This window comes from Kogia breviceps, chromosome 2 (assembly GCF_026419965.1).
Source record: "Kogia breviceps isolate mKogBre1 chromosome 2, mKogBre1 haplotype 1, whole genome shotgun sequence".
Lineage (NCBI taxonomy): Eukaryota > Metazoa > Chordata > Mammalia > Artiodactyla > Physeteridae > Kogia > Kogia breviceps.
The window spans coordinates 125,567,671-125,582,656 of record NC_081311.1 but is presented as its reverse complement, the minus strand read 5'-3'; positions in this window follow the sequence as shown (position 1 = coordinate 125,582,656).

Sequence of the window (14,986 nt, the reverse complement as noted above, 5' to 3'; positions counted from 1 at the left end):
TCCTAAAGTAATGATTATTTTTCTACAACAATTGCATTGTGGAATCTTCATTAAGGAACAAACCACTACTTGGAACAATTAGGCTGGCATTGAGGCTGTTGGCCCAACGAAGTGCATTATTCACAAATCCCACATGCTCCACATATGTTGGTTTCATTTCAGAAAGAACTAGGAGGCTACGAGACTTTGAGAGCTTAGAATTAAAGACTAGTAAATTAAGTAAATCAAGCCAAACATCAATTTTAAGTAAGGAGCAAAAGTCAAGATCTTAAAATCTCTTTAATTGTGGGCAGCAACTGGAGAATAAGATACTTTCACTTTACTGATGTATTCATTGAACACAGTTCTGTTTGAAGCTTCCCATTCGATTCTTACTCTTTTCCTTTGTACTCTGCTGTCATCAATCACAGGTGTCTGTTGAAATGGCTCACAGTCACTGAAATAAGTGAGAGATTTTATGTGCTTGGCAATCTAATAATGTCACACTGTACTACTTCTCCCTAAGAATTGATATAATTTTGAATGATATGTATACTAGGTAAATGTATTAGATCAGCATTCTCTTTATTCCTTTGTTCTATAGTATGCAGTCAATACCTGTACTAGCATATAGGCTTATTATGAAGGGCCTTGAAGAGAAAGGGATGTTTGAGCGATTGGGAGATGGTTGCGCTTATGTATCGTTATGCAATAATAGAGAGAAACAAAATAGATTTCATCAAGCTATTGTTGTTTTATTTTCTGGTGTGTTATTTACTTCTTTTGCTTACATTTTGTTTGCTTCTGTTTGGCAGTGAGTAAAAGTAGGACATGTAACAAATAAAGCTTATTTCCTGTATTTAAAATTTTCTATGAATTATTTTTCTTTAAAGACTTAAAAGATTTAATCATAAAATTTCATGCTTCTAATTGCTAACAGAAATATCTATGATATATTTGGCCAACTTGAAAGTAGAGAACACCAGGTCAGTATGGAAGCAATGGTGAGTTGACCTATGTCACATTTGCACTACTTTATCATTTACAAATTCCTTTTTGTCTCTGCAAAAATGTGGTGTTCTTCTAAATCAAATATAATATTGTAATGGACAGTATAAAGAATTAGGAAGAAAGCTTCCCATAATATATTTGTAGGGAAATGGATATCTACTTCTTTCAATGAATAGTAATTAGTAACTTCAATTAACAAAAATAATGTACCAAATTATTATTTTATCAATAATAGTTGTCCTTCCCTGAAATGGAAACAAAAACTAACATGTCTAATAGCCATGGTTTTTCAAGCTTAAATTAAAACACTGTCAAGAGTGGTCTAAGATGGTGGAGTAGGAAGACTCTGAGCTTACCTCCTACCATGGACACACTGAATCTATACCTACATATAGAGCAATTTCTCTTGAAGACTTGAGGGTTGATTGAACAGCTACTGCATACGAAAGACCAAGAGAAATGGGTAAGGAAGATGGAGACACAGTATCCAGGGGAACTCCACCCCCAATGCAGTGAATTGCAATAGGGAGGGATATTGCTGAGGGTCCCAAGGGCAGAGTCTCCTGCTCTGGGACACAGCAGAAAAAATAAAAAACAAAAACCCAGCAGTTTAAAGGGCACCTAGACTCTAAGGGAAGGAAATCCATTTACTAACCTTAGAGCTCCTGCCAAACAGGCAGGGAACTGCTGGAGCTGTCTCGGGAGTCAGGGGTGCTGGTAAGTGCCATTGTTTGAGTCCTGCAGGGACTCCTCCTAGACCATGCTTGTTCTGGCTCCAGCTGGCCTGCCAAAGCCCCAGGCACAAGCAATCTACACAGGCGACACTCCCACACAAGACAACTCTTTCAAGACCAGGAGAGACAGCTGTTTTGCCTAATTCATAGAAACAAAAAATGAATGTCAAACAAAATAAGGAGACAGAGGAATATGCTCCAGATGAAAGGAAAAAATTAATCCCCGGTGGGTGGGGAACCCTAAAGAAACAGAGATAAGTAACTTATCTGATAAAGAGTTCAAAGAAATGGTCATAAGTTTGCTCACCAACAGAATATTACTCAACCAGAAAAAAAAGAATGAAATCTTGCCATATGAGGCAACACAGATGGAGCTAAAGGGTATTATGCTAACTGAAATAAGTTAGAGAGAGAAAAGCATATAACATATGGTTTCACTTATATGTGGTATCTAAAAGATACAACAAAGGAACAAAGAAAACAAAAGAGAAACAGATTCATAGATACAGAGACTGGTGGTTACCAGAGGAAAGGGGATGGAGGAATGGATGAATAGGTGAAGTGGATTAAGAGGTACAAACTTCCAGCTCTAAATTACGTAAGTCAGGGGATGTAATGTACACATAGGGAATGTAGTCAATAGTATTGTAACAGCTTTGTATGGTGATGGATGGTAACTGTTTTTATTGCATTGATCATTTCATAATATACCAATATATCAAATCACTATGCTGTAACCTGAAACTAATATAATATTGTATGTTAATTATAACTCAGTTAAAATACACTGTCAAATGTAAGTAAATAAAGTTTCACCCATTGAGATGGCTACTATAAAAATAGAAAATAAGTGTGGGCAAGGAAATTGGAACTCCTGAGCACTGGTAGCATGAATATAAAATGGTACATCTACTTTGGAAAATGGTATAACCATCCATCAAAAAATTAAAAACAGAATTACCATATTATCCAGCAATTCTACTTCTGGGCATATATTTAAAAGAACTGAAAGCAGGGACTAGACCCATATTCAAAGCAGCATTAATCACAATAGCTGAAAGGTGAAAGCAACATAAATGTCCATGAGCAGATGAATGGATAAACAAACTGTGGTCTATACCTACAAAGAAATATTATTCAGCCTCCAAAAGGAAGGAAATTCTGACAAATGCTACAACATGGATGAACCTTGAAGACATTATGCTAGGTGAAATAAACCAGTCACAAAAGGACAAATAATATATGATTCCACTTACATGAGGTACCTAAAGTAGTCAGATTCATAGAGACAGGAAATGAAATGGTGGTTGCCAGGGACTGAATGGAGGGCAATGGGGCGTTATTGCAAAGAGTTTCAGATTTGCAAGATAAACTGAATTCCAGGGATGGATGGTGGCGATGGTTGCAGAACAGTGTATATGTACTGAAATGAACTGAACACTTGAAAATGGTTAAAATGGTAAAATATTTTATGTGTATTTTACCACTTAATAAATAAAATAATAATTTTTAAAATGGTGAAATAAGATTTAAAATAGTTGTTCTTTCTTATAAAGTACCTGTGTGACTCAAATGTGATTGTTGAGTTTTCTGGTTATATTAATATGTATTTACAGCTAAAGTAACAAAATTGAAAATGTGTTCACCTTGCTTCTACTGGTTAAAAATTCCCTTGCACTCTCTCTGCTCCACCTGCCTGACTTTTTTCAGAGTTCAGCCAGCTACTGGAATAGCTATGGACATAACCAAAATAAGACATCCAGCTTCCATGATAAGCGGTTTCCATGTAAAAGCCTGTGCTTGATCAGCTGAAGCAGCAGGCAACTCCAGATTCCTGAAAATGGAGAAATAGATTGCTATTAAAAATTAAAAATTAGAGAAACCAATCCATTTGCAAACATGGTAGTGAATGTGTTATATACAAAAGGGAAAATTATCTGGAAACACAGAACAAAATGTTAATAGTTGCTATTAATTTTTGTTCTTTTAAATTATGTATATTTTCAATTTTGTCCATAATGAGCACTGCATAATGAAAAATTGAGAGAAGAAAAAAAAGCGGAAGAAAAAAAAAGAAAAGGTAGTTGTTTTTTTACATTGCAAGATGCTAATATCCTGATAAATATGGATTGTTTGGGAATCATATCTCAGGCATTTTATTACCTTATTTCCAACTGAGAGACTCCTTTTTACAAAAACACTGTCCTCCATCAGAGTTAACAATGAACTTTATTTAGTACTACCTGCAGATTTAATTAACGTGCGTTTACTTTTGCTTTTGGGTGATTAATGTGGGAGATGGTTATTGTGAGGTCTCACACAATTTCTTTAGCATCCCACTTGATAGCTCCCCTTTATTCATTAAAAATGATCATTACCTCTAACATTTTCTTTATCCCTCAGCTTTTAATTCATTGTTCTGTTTCTTTTCTTTTTTTTTTTTTTTTTGGCCGCACTGAATGGCATAGGCATAGCTCTGTTTCAAACGAATATTGATAGGCCTTCTCTGAAAGACAATGAGATTGTTTAACATCTTTGTAATTACTGTGCAATACCCCCTTAATAAGAAGCATGTAACACAGGCAAAAACCAGAAAATGGACATTGCTCTTCTCTTTTTACTTTCCTTGGAGTGCCACACCAACCGGAGTAGAACTGCCCTTGACTGGGGCTGATGCTGAATATTCCAGAGAATCACAGTATCTACTAAACTGGGTTTTTGAGGGTAACAATACATGATGGATCTAAACTTGGTTTTGAAAAACTGGATTGAAGCTGCCTGTAGACATAAGACTTTTGAGAAATAAAACACTATTAAACAACTTGAATAGTGCTATTAATTACTTATACTGTTTAATTTTCATTAGTGTAGGCAATTAGGTTTTTCCAGCATGGAAATAAATCAATCAACAATTCTATTATATTCAGTATTTCTGAACCAAAGAATTTCTTTTTTTTAAAGAATAATTTCATATTCCAAACCCTTTTAAAAGAAACAAAATTGTACAATTGTCTTTAAGACCAAATGCCACCAGAATGAGATTTATCTTTTTAATTCCCAGTATTTATATAATACTCACGTGTTCAGGGCTGTCTCTGTGCTGAACTGTCAAGGATGGGAATTCATCTCTAACACCCTTCTAGTTTCTAATAGTGCTCCCCTCTCCTTTAGATAATCCCACTTACAGACTCTGAAGACTCTGATGTCATTTGCCACAAAGACCCCAGCTAGCCCCTCTCCCCAGACACATCTCTGGGCTCTAGATCTTTGCCTCTTTTTTCATATTCCAATGTAAACATGCATTTTTTGTGTGTCTCATTCTCTTAAGACCAGGTTTTAGTGAATACCAGCTAATCTGATGAACTCTAATGCTAATTCATTTATGAGACTCCATGGTAAAATATCCTCCATCTTTGGTAAAACCTAATTTAGCCTTGCTGTGTCCAATTAATCAACCTAAAGAAATACTTTGTGTAGGATTTCAGACACTATTTTCAGACTTTATTCTTAATATTAGCTGGTTGTCAGTGTCCCTTAATGCTTCAATACTCAGTGACTCTCAGGTCCTTCCTAGACCTGGTGAATAATAATCTGAATTTTAAGAAGATTTTTATGGATTTAAAATTTCATAAGCATACTTTAAGCCCCATCATACTAATATGTATATCTTATTACTGTATATCAACAATAAGATCCAGTATTTTGAGTGTTTCTATGTGTAGGCACTGTGATAACTACTTTGCATGTGTTATCTTATTTAATTATTACAATAACTCTATGACATAGGTACTACTATTACTACAATTTTACAGATTGGGTGCAGAGCCTGAGAGGCTTCATAGCTTGTCTCAATCCACAGAGCTGTTACACGGAAGAGTTGGGAATTAAACTCAAACCTGTTGGATGTCTGACCATGAGAACTCAACCATCTATAAATGCAGAAGGGCATATGCCATTTTGCTTGCTTGGTAAAACATGGAAGTGGTAAGGATAGTACCCTGGTGGGTCATTATACCTAGTACTGGTGGTGGTTGCACTGTCAGGTGGCAATTGCCAGGAACAGCATTTAACCACCCATAGTGGGTGACCAAGGCTCAAAGTCTCATAAATCTAAGAAGGAATGATAAGCACCCATGAGCTTCTCTGATATACAATAGTGTATTGTATTTTATAAAGACTTTTTCTCCAGGGTCAATTCAGCATCATTGTTAACTGTGCAAAGTAAGTATCTGGAGAGTTGATATTGCCCTGTTTCCACTTTCTACATTACCATCTTGGGGAATTCAACAGCAAAGGTTCAGATATTAGAAATTTCCAGGTAAAGTGGTAAGTAATCCGACTTGCCTTTTCAAAGAAGCAGTACTGGAAAAATATCTGAATGACTGGGGTAGGTAGGAATGGCAATTTTCAGACAAAGAATAACTGGTAAAGCATATAGAAGTAACACTATAAACTGGATAATAGCCAGAGAGGGATTCCAAAATTAGTTTATTCTTAATATGGAAGTTTCTCTTTTGATATAAAACCAATAAAATAGGCTCACTTAAATAATAAAGAAGTGTTTAAAACAGAAAATGAATCCCTCCCACCTTGTTCTTACAATTTGACTTTGTAGAAACAACCATTGTTAAACTAGATGGTTAGTCTTCAGGGGGCTACCTATCTCCATATCTAACTCCTTACCTCCTTATACTTTTAATTTTCTCAATTTGAGATTATATACTGTGTTTTGTAGCATGCACTTTCATTTACAATAAATTGTGAACATATCTTAGTGTCAGTATATGTAGATTTATGCCATTATTTTAATGGCTGCAGGTAATCCATTGTATGGATGATCCATTTTTTTAAAAATCAAATTTCTATGGGTAAATATTTATTTTGTGTCATTTTATTGTTTAATTACTGTGTTTCAAAAGGTATCCTGATTCTATAGCATTGCATACTTATGTGTTAGTGTGAATATTTTTAAGGATAGCTTACTTGATATATATTTAAGGATACATTTAAGGATACTTGATATACATTGCCAAATTGTTCTTTTTTAAAAAGTGGCATCAGGGCTTCCCTGGTGGCGCAGTGGTTGAGAATCCGCCTGCCGATGCAGGGGACACGGGTTCGTGCCCTGGTCCGGGAAGATCCCACATGTCGCGGAGCAACTGGGCCCGTGAGCCATGGCTGCTAGGCCTGTGTGCCCGGAGCCTGTGCTCGGCAACCGGAGAGGCCACAACAGTGAGAGGCCCGCATACCGCAAAAAAAAAAAAAAAGTTGAGACTTCTATTATCTGTGTATGAGCCTTCATATTGGCTACAATCAGACTTTTAAAAGATTTTACCAATGTGACAGCTGAAAAGTTATATCTTATTGGTATTTTAATTTTTATTTATTTGCAATATGGAATGTTTTCATATCACTGTTGACCATTATATTTCAATTTATGTATGTTTCAAATGTAATTATTTTGCCTATTTTCTATTTGAATGTTCATATTGTTATCTGTAGGATTCATTATATATTATGACATTAATTATTTTCCCTAAAATAAGTTATACATGCTGACCTAGCTTGTAATTTAATCAGTTTTATTAAATGTTTAAGTATTATGTAAGTATCTTTTATAGAAACACTTTAAATTTTAGAAAATAAAATCTGTAAATATTTTACTTATACTGTCTTAAAACCCAATTTACCATATTCTACAATTCATTTTCATTTCTGGAAAGTATCATACATGTGTTTATCAACCAAAAATCAGAACTTATTATTAAAGCCCAATGACGTCATGAAATTTTTGGTCATCCTGAGTGCAGCTGACAAAGTTTTTATTTAGGTCTGTCCATTCTTTACTGGTTTTTAGGTCACATTAATAATGATAACTTTCTAAATTATTTTTACTAGAAGTCATTTGGAATGGAAAGTCTCCTCATCATAATCTTATTAAGACCTCAGAGTATAAAGTAAATGAATGCATTGTATTCACAGACAGCTAATATGGAGTTCACACTTACTGTTCTGCTCTTTGAACTCCAATAACTGTGATAGATCACTACTAAAGAAGGTTATATTTTTAAACAAACTCTGAGATTCAGTAAAATTCCATGTAGCTCTTCTGAGAAGAAAAAAGGATGTGCCAGGCAAATCTGCTAAATCAACTATGATAATTAGTGGAATGACAGATACTGTAGTCCTGTTGTCTTGCCTAGTCATAAAGAGAACACAATCCAAGAACAAGCTACATTCAGAGAATCTTGGAATATTTGCATTCAGACACCTCAGTTGTTAGCTACTCCCAGTCTTGTGCTAAAATTAATTAAATTACCTAAATTTAGACAATTCTATCAGAAATGTAGTTTCTAGAAGTAGCAATCAGAGATAAGAAAGTGTTCCAAGACAGTAGAAATCACAGTTTCTGGTGAGGGTATGATAATAAAAACTAAATTGTACATAGTTTTACAAACAGAATACCTCCCCTGTGGTACTGGAGCACAGAAGAGACCCACAATGTCCCTCTGAGGATAGGGAGGATGGCAGAGAGTGGACAGTGGATATTGTATGGGTCATCTGGGCAGGACAAGTCAGCTTAGAATAAAATAACAACAATCCCCTCCAGAAGCAGAACTTAAGATTTGCCAACTGTCTACTCCCTTGAAAAGACCGTCAAAATAACATTTTGATCAAGCAAAGCAAAGTTTATTAAAGTTATTTCTGGGCGAACAACTTGACAGTCTTAATAGGATCTCAGAAGAGCGAGATCAGATAGAGATATTTATAAGGCTTTGGGTTTGTCTCAGTAGTTTAATTCAAATTTAATTAAATTTTTATTTGATAAATTAGCTGTTTGCTTAGGTGAGACAATTATTTGCCTGGACAAATTGGTTCTTAGGAATTTTTTGAAGTTATTTGCAATTTTACAGCATTATTTTCCTGGGTAAGAATTTCCTGGAAAAAGTGCTTAAGTCAAGTTGACACAGGTGATCTCAAGTCCAAATCCTGGCAATTAAAGTCTGGATGCAGTTGGTCTCAATTTTGACTTCTGAAGAGATTATCTGGGAACAAATCCTTTCTGCATTATATCTCCTTGACGATCCTTAAATCACCGGTCATCCTGATCTTTAAAACGATTCTTGTTAATTGCTCTAGGATAATTTCAGGGATCTGCCAGCCCCTTAAAATACCTTGCATTATGCTTGAAGATGTCAACATTTCCAATTAGAAAGGCTTAAAAGACCAGACCAGCGTTGGTAGAGTCAAGGCACTGGCTAAAACTCCTTAAAATGAATGGGTCATCAGCTTATAAATCAGCAAGTTTAAAAAGATTACCTAAATGCCTCATTGGTTTTGAAAGGATGAAGAGATAAGAAGAGAGCAAAAGCACTTTAGCATCTATAATAAAATGTAGAAGGGAAGAGGCGATGGACAAAGTAGAAGCAAAAGATGGAGAGAGAACAAATGAAAACTAGAGGGTTAAGTATTTTGGTTTAGCTATTGCAGGCAATCCCAATTCTGCTTCATGGGGAATGTGAAGAATTACTTCTGTACATGAATAATCTAATTATTTTAAAATACACATTTAATTACTATTAACAACCTTCCCAAAATAAAATAAATTCTCAAGCTTCTAATTATTTAAATTTTTTAGAAAGCATTTAAAATGATTGAGTCAAATTTTACCTAACCGTTCATTGCCCAAGTCAATCAAAATAATATATAAACTACTGACACATTTTTAGGATGTGGGGACTAAGCAGTTTTACGGTATTTGATCCAATTCTGAATCCAGATATAAAATATTTACAACCATATGTAACACCCTTTGTATTTAATATCCTGCTTGGTTCTTAGTTTTGTTTTATATATGAAGACATTAAAATACTCCCTGTATGGAGTCAGAGCTATTAGATGTTAATACCATGTAACTTTACTCGTCAAAAGTAAAATAAAACAAATATCCTGTTTGCGTGTAGTTTTTTTCAGCATGTTTTATCCTCCTAGCATTACTTGTCTGACAACAAGTGGCCTCCTAAGAATACAGAATAACAGTTTCTCAGTAACTAAGCTATAAACATTTCTTCTAGGACTAGCGAAGAAAGTAAACAAGACACAGTTTTCACATTAACAGATTTGAAGAATAGCTGACAAAATTTTAACTATTATATATAAAGTGATTTTTAAGTATGTTTTTATTATATATAATTAGGGCAGGACAACTCTTACGTTTTGAAGTATTTACACATAAATATTTTTAAATGATTATTCTGTTTTTGTTAATTAAATTGTTAAATATGTATATATACTAATGATTTTGAGATATTGGATATAAATCATTTTTCCAATCATAGGTACATTCCCTCACATGGAAACTCTCTGGTCATAGCACATGAAAAGGATAGGAAAGATGAATAGTCTTATTTACAATAACGGTTATAGACTTTGACATCTGCTCCCATAATTTCATGGTTTTTGAAAAGCTATACTCAGAGTAAGCAAAATTATCATTATAATTTTAACTTTGAAGAGAACTCCACAGCCTAGACTTATTCTGAAAATTAAAGCAACAGATGTATCCTTTTTTTTTTAATTAAAGACGAGCACACCAGTCAAATTAGCAATTATATGAGTACATCTCTTCCCATAATCATTACTTTCCTTCCATTTTATATTCTTGATGAGAAAACCATCACATTCTCAATAGTCCTTACAAACATTCTGGCTTACAAATGATCAGAGTATGCAAAGACATGCTTTCTTTTTCAAAAAATGCAAAAATAAAAATAATAAAAAGACATATAGCTGTATTGTTTCATTACCAGGACCTAAAAATTATATCAACATACTTTCAACAGATCATTCCTTGCATTTTTTTCTTCTCCATTCTTTAATCAAACTTTAGTCTTTTTAATAGGAGGTTAAAAAGCCTTTTCCTGTTTGGAAATTTCTGGCTAAACTAAGAACAAGCTCTGTCAAAGAACCCTCACTTTCCAAAGCACGTCAACACTACCGAAAGGAAGGCCGAGGAACATCAGGAGGAAGAATGCACGGGGAAGCTTCTTTGTGAAGACTGTCAAAGGGCTGTCTTTTTCTCCCTGTCCACCTGTTCAGAGGAAGGACAGGTTTTTCACCTCCCTGAATCAAGTTGCACTGCACAAGAAGCCCTTGAAGGCCCTCGCACCGCCCCTTCCGCCTCCTCCTTCCCAGCCGCTTTAGCGCTGCGGCTCCGAGGCAGCAAGATGGCGATGCTGCCGTCCTTCCCGTGGCGTGGAGGGCCTCCTGGGCCGCTTCGCGAGGCTCGTATGGTTAGAGGGGTCTGAGCAGCCAGTGCAGTTGCCCTGCGGTCGCGTCTTTTGCCCTGCATTCCTGCAGGGATATTTGAATCCAAAGAAGCCTGTCTGTGCGGTGCTTCACAGTGCTCTGGCACCTGGCATCTGAGCTGTGGGACTCAAGCAGCCGGTGGAGAGCACGGAGACTTCTTGCGACGGCTGCTATAAAAATTTCTTAAAAAAAAAAAAAAGAAAAAGAATCCTTTGGAGAACTTGACATGTGTCCTTTGAAATTGGGTGGCCACAACAACTGTGTATGTCTCATGTAAACTACTTCTAAAAGTCAAAGTCTGGCTGGAGCTGCTCGTGTAAAAAGCAACACGAAGTCTGCAGTAGGAACGAGTCACTCATCTACCACGGGCGGCCAGAGGTGCTTGTTTTTCAAGAGTCAGTCGTGGCCCCTGCAGAACTGAGCTAGAACTGAGTCCTCCTAAAAGGAACCCGACATGCAAGGCCTTAAGGGATGGTGGACGTCAGCTCAGTAGAAGCCAGGAGCTGAGGGAGGAGTCGCCTGTGAGGAGAAAGTCGACTGTGGGATGTCACAGGTGAGTGGATCTTCTACGAAGTCACAAAATCACTCCATGACAAAAACAGCATTTGGGCATGTCGCAGAGAACGCCAAAGACAAATTTAGAAAGCACCATTCGAGTTAGAATTTGTCAACCCGTGCTTGCAATTGTGGAGTTACGAGACAGGGAACCAGCAGGTGGAAAAGATGATACAGAGCAACATTAACCTTTCCCCGTCCTTCTGTAGGTTAAATCTGGCCTCTGTACCCCAGTACCAAATTGATCTCGGAGACAGCGTTTTGGGTGAAGTAGAAAAGAACAGCTTATCGCTTTGTCTCGCAAAGGGTACCACAGCAGGCTAATGCCCTCAAAACTGTGTGTCCCCGACTTGGAGTGGGTAGTGAGGAGTGGTACAGTAATGGTTCAAAGAGGGCGTGATTAGCTGGGGGACATTCTTCTGATCGGTTGGGGGTGAGGGAAGTGGGAGTCAACGTCATCAACGTTCTGGTTACAACTGGTCTGGGCCTACGTGCTTGTGGGCAGCATACAGTTAACTTCTCCCACCTGGTGGGTGGTTCAGTGTCTGCAAAACAGCTCAACGATATTGTTATGAATATCCCTTGGGGAAAACCAGGACCCTGCCCCAAGGCAGCACTATTGCTTTTTTTTTTTTTTTTTTTTTTCCCTGACTGCTCCTCCCTTGTTTCTACATCCCCTCCCTTCCCTGATTAGCAACTGTTTGAACCTGCCCTTTGGAACTTAGGGAAGGTCATGGAGGCTGAATAAAGCCTATTTCCTGCTAACAAGAAAATGGGGGACACGGAAAGACTTTTGTGCCCAGGAACCCCACAGGGTCCTGCTCGGTTTCACTTCCCCTGCAGGCTTCCAAGCCCTCCAGGCCTGAGGTGTGAGGGAGGAGCAGTCAAATGAGAGAGTGAAAATTTTACTTAGATTGAACTAATATTTTTATACTTGGAAAAATTAATTCCTGAGACTGTCTAAAAAAATCTAAGGCATTTCAGAGATAACATGCAGAAAAGAGGTAAAGGATTTGACAAAAGTTATTTGAAAATAGTAATGGAAAATAAGAAATCCATTTTCTAATGTGCCCATACTGCATTTCCTTACATGGATCCACTGGTAAATTGGTTTTGTGGTTTTTCACTATTTACGTTTATGCGGTATCTCACAGCTTCTAACATGCTTTTATGTAGTTATCAAATTTGATCATCACCAAAAACCTGCAGATGCCAGAATAGATATCATTGCTGTCCTTTCTGAGCTGAAGAAGCTAGGTCTTAAAAAATGTCAGTTAAAGCAGGATAACTAGTACCTGCAAAGGCAAGACTCTGCATTAGCACTCTTCCCCTCTGCTCTTTGCTCTCAACTGGAATCTACCAGGAAGGAGCATATTTGGGATTCACTCATTTATTCATTCATGCCTGCCAACTACTCTATTCCTCTTCATGTTCTTATTTTATTTTTAATTTATTTCTTTTTAAGCTAAGTGCGTCACTGCTGACTCAAATATTTGAGTAGAAACTTAGGAGAGTTAACTTACTGCACATATAAAACTGGTGATGATCTTACTGATTATAATAGTAAATGTTTAATTTACATAGAATAAACTGTACACATTCATGTATGCAATTTGCTATTTTGACTATGTATACACAAGGAATCATCAGGAGGATGAAGGTAATTAACATATCAATCAACCCCCAAAGTTTCCCAGTGACCCATCCCTCCCTGCTGCTCATCCTTACCTTCTCCCCAAGCAACCACTAATCTACTTTCAATCTGTGTAAGTTAATCTGCATTTTATATAAATGGAATCATATAATATATAATCTTTTTTTCTGTTTCCTTATGCATGATGTAATTGGAGGGATATTCATTCACAATTTTGTATTTATCAGTAGTGTGCATTGCTGAGTAATATTTCATTGCATAGATATACCACAAATTGCTTATTCTGTTGACGAGCATTTGGATTCTATCTAGTTTAGGGTTTTTACAAATAAGGCTTCTATGAACATTTTTGCACAAATTTTTGTATGAATATATACTTTGATAAATACTTAGGAGTGGAATGGCTAGATAATATGGTAGGTGTATTTTTTTTCTAGAAACTTTCAAACTGTTTTCCAAAGTGGAAAAAATAAGATGCAGCTGGACAAGCAGCTGCTGAGTCCAGAGTGACAAGAGTGGGAGGTGAGGAGGGGGATCACTCCTAAGGCCAAGCACAATATTGAAGCTGCATTAACCTCTACTTGGCACTTTGTTATCAATTTTAGATTTCAAATCATAAACTGTATATTTCTTTAAAAATTTTTTTAAATAAGAGAAGAAAAAGCTGTGTAGGAAAACACAAATAATTACAATTTTAAAAGAAGCCTTATTGAAAAAAAAAATGAACCCACAACATAAAACCAAAAAAAGCAAATTTTCTCTTTTTGAAGTTATTTCTAACTCTTAGGGCAAGTGCAGTGTCTCAGTTTCAGTGCTTATGAAGTCTGGTTAGGTAAAAAAGAGTTTGCATTTTATCTAAACCTATTTTTTACGATCCAAAGAAAACGTGTTTTAAAAAGGAAAAAAAGAGTTCTCCTTTTACGGGTTTCAGAGGGTTAAGAGGACATGCCAGTAAAGTCAAACCTTGAATGAAAACGCCTTGAGAAGTTGGAGGAAGGGTGGGGGGCTACATTACAAACACCTGTGGGGTAGAACGCACAGCTTTTCTCTCTGACCCAGGACAAATGCAATCCTGATTATTAAACTATTTGTGGTTTCCAAATCTAACCAAAGTAAGTCTGAGAGATACCTAAATTAGAAGCCTCTTTTATTAAGGAAAAAAAATGTTAAAAAGCCATCTTAAAACCCAGGGAAGTTAAATAGCTGGGTTTGGAGCAAATGTGCATAATAACTAATTAGTAGCCCCTGGCAAGATTAAAAACAGCTTTGGGGGGAGGAGTTAAATATAGATAGGCGCGTTTCAGTAGAGCCAGTTAGTACTCTTCCAGTAAAGATGGTGTGCTAACCGAGTGCTGCCGGAACCAGGATTTTCTGGAAGTCTGCTCGGTAAGTCCAGCTCACAGCGAAGCCGTGTCCACTGAAGGATGGAAATCACTGTCCAGCAAAAATAAGTTGTAATTAATGAGAACGCACTCTCACCAAAAGAGTACACAAAGCAAGAAACAGCGTTTTAGGCTGGTTCAAGGCAGAAATAAGCTGACAGGTTTGCTTAATCTTTTGTTTGCTAAAGACTTGTAACTGCCCCATATTTTCTGCTGCTCAGACCAGCCTTCCCATAACAAAAAAAGTAGTTGCAGGGCTCGTGGAGTGGAAACAATGACCACGCGTTTCTCTGCCTCAGAAGGAGATTGGTGCCATTGGTTTGCTGGATTTTCCATTGACTGTACATAAACAGGAATTTTTA